Consider the following 3,247-nt stretch of genomic DNA (forward strand, 5'->3'; position numbering starts at 1 on the left):
GTAGCAGCGGCGTAAAATAGGGGCTGGGGGGGATAACACAATGCAAATAGTCCAGGTACCCATTTGATTTCCTGTTCAGGAGTCTTATGGCTTGGGGGTAACAACTGTTGAGAAGCCTTTTGGTCCTGGCAGTGGAGAAGGAGGAAAGTTTTAAGTTCCTCTGTGTTCATGTCACTGACAAACTGAAATGGTCCACACACACAGTTAGTGTGGTGCAGAAGGTGCAACAGCACCTCTTCAACCTCAGGAGGCTGAAGAAATTTGGTGCACAATTGAGAGCATCTTGTCGGGCTGTATCACCGCCTGGTACGGCAACTGCACAGACCACAACCGCAAGGCTCTCCAGAGGGTGGTGTGCACAACGTATCACCGCGGGCTAACTACCTGCCCTCCAGCACACCTACAACACCCGATGTCACAGGAAGGCAAAAAAGATAATCAAGGACAATAACCACCCGAGCCACTGCCTGTTCACCCCGTTTCCATCCAGAAGGCAAGGTCAGTACAGGTTCATCAAAGTTGGGACAGAGAGATTGAAAAACAGCTTCTATCTCAAGGCCATCAGATTGTCCAACAGCCACCACTAGCACAGGGCTGCCTACCTACAGACTTGATATCATTGGACATTTTAATAAATGGAACACTAGTCACTTTAATAATATCACTTTAAGAATGTTTACATATCTTGCATTACTTATCCTATATGTATATAATGTATACTGTATCCTTCATTATATATTCTTTACTATCTTTTGCATCTTCGGCGCTCTTTAACTGCTCATCCATGTTTGTTATACTAATATATTATTATCCCATTCCTTTACTAGATTGTGTGAATTAGGTTTGGTTGTGGAATTTGTTAGATATTAACTGTTAGATACTGCTGCACTGTCGGCTCTACAAGCATAAGCATTTCGCTACACTCACAATAACATCTGCTAACCATGTGTATGTGACCACTAAAATTTGATTGGATTTTAATGCACAAAAATACTGTGACGAGATCCTGAGGCCCATTATTTTTAAGGTGTCTGTGACTAACAGATGCATATCTGTATTCCCTGTAATGTGATCCATAGATTAGGGCCTAATTAATTTATTTGAATTGACTGATTTCCTCATATGAACTGTAATTAAAATCAATCAAATTGTTGCATTTATATTTTTCTTCGGTATAAGTAGCTAGCTAGCTAGCTAACATTTGCTAGCACCTCTGTCTACCAATCAACAAAATGTTAGCTAGCTAGCATAGGGTGAAGCCAAAGATACTGGATATAATGACGAAATGCTTGTGTCCCAGGCCTAACAATGGGATTTGTTGTCCAGAGAGCGGAACGGAAAGCTGTCAGCTCCCACCTATTTCTCTCTTTGGATTGGTGGATACATTGTGATTTGAATACTTTTCTGAATATTTGATGAGTAGTGTTGACGTCAACCGCCTGTTTTCAGTGGAGAGTGAGATGCTATGCTAGCCTCATTAATATGTATAGATGTCTTGAATTTCAACAGGGACAACTCCGATATAAAGTGTTTTTTCTCAATGTTGCCAGGATGTCACATGCATCACACTTATATCAGTACACTTGTAACAACCTAAGCATTATGAAACTTCATACCTTGACTAAATTTCACGCTCTCTTATGCAAAAACTCCTCACTTGCTTAATAATTTATGATCTGCTTAACATGGACAGATTTGGAGTGGAGTGAACCCACCCTCTCGCTCTGATGAAACCTAAAATGTCTTCTTGAATACAGAAATACTGTTGAACAATTTAGCACGCAAGGTAGCTAGCTGCCTTGCTAACTAACTAGTTACGTACATTTTGGTAGCTAGTTAGCCTCACTAGATAGAACATGTTTTAGGTACCTAGCTCACATCATCATGACAGAGTTTCCATGCAATTTGTTTAGCTTTTTGGATTAACACGCTACCATAGCAGTCTCTAGCTAGGTAGCTAGTAATTTAGCTAGGTAACATCCTTTGTCAGCACACTAACATCAGTGATTCCTTTAAAATGTCAAGACTACTAGCTAACATTAGCTAGCTAATATTATGATAACTAGCTAGATGAAAACTAGCTAGCTAACCCCTTTCATCTGTGGTATTTGTGTTAGCAAGTAAGCACTATTATTGTAATTATTATTGTTGTTGTTGTTATTATTATTAGCCAGCAGTGGATAACATAAGCTAGCTAGGAAAAAGCCTACATTTTAGAAATCATGATAAGGGTGATAGTAGAAGTATGGTATTGATGTATACATTCCTCTTCTCTCCCACATTTCCAAAAGGTATCAGAGTCCACGATGGAAAAATGCTTAAAGGCCCAATGCAGACGTTTTTATCTCAATATCAAATATTTTCTGGGTCACAATTAAGTACCTTACTGTGATTGTTTTCAATTCAAATGGCCCAAAATAATCCAAAATAGCTTCTTACCTAGAGCAATTTCTCAGGAAAGAATTTTGCTAGTTTTGTCTGGGAGTAGTCTGAGTGGGGAGGGGAAAACTGAAAACTAGCTGTTATTGGCAGAGAGGTTTGAAACTCTTTTTTATTAGTCTATTAACCATACACCGCCTGGTGATGTCACCAATACTCCATACCACCAAAACAGGCAAACATTTAATGTGATCTTTTCAAACTGCTCTTACACTAAAATGGTGTTATCATCCTTTTCACAATTTCACAGATGTATTCCAACCTCATGGTGTAGAAATATATATAAAACATAGGAAAATCACATTTTTGACTTCACAAGAAAGAAACAGATGAAGACACAGAAGGGGACCATCTGTCCCTATGTTGTATTCTAAATAGTTAATCTGTTGTCAATTTATATTCTGACTTTAAATGTTAAATAGGGGAGAAAAATTAAATTTGAATTAGCTAGGCTACTCACCATACTAATGATAGGCTACAGATTTGAATCACTGCAATTAAAATAGTTTCCCCAATGTACCTTCCTATTAAATTACATTTTGGTCTTCTATGTAATGCATGTTTATGGAGAGATTGTATGCTGTTATAAACATTTAACTCATGAATAAATATATCTGTAGACTATCAGCAGCATTTCAACAGTATGTCTTTAGCCTTTCAGTAGCATCTCAACAGTATGTCTTTAGCCTTTCAGTAGCATCTCAACAGTATGTCTTTAGCCTTTCAGTAGCATCTCAACAGTATATTTCATCCTTTTCAACAAGGTAGTCAATAGTCCGTCTATAGATGCTCAACAAATCATCAGTAG

The sequence above is a fragment of the Salvelinus fontinalis genome, chromosome 35 (assembly GCF_029448725.1).
Source record: "Salvelinus fontinalis isolate EN_2023a chromosome 35, ASM2944872v1, whole genome shotgun sequence".
NCBI lineage: Eukaryota > Metazoa > Chordata > Actinopteri > Salmoniformes > Salmonidae > Salvelinus > Salvelinus fontinalis.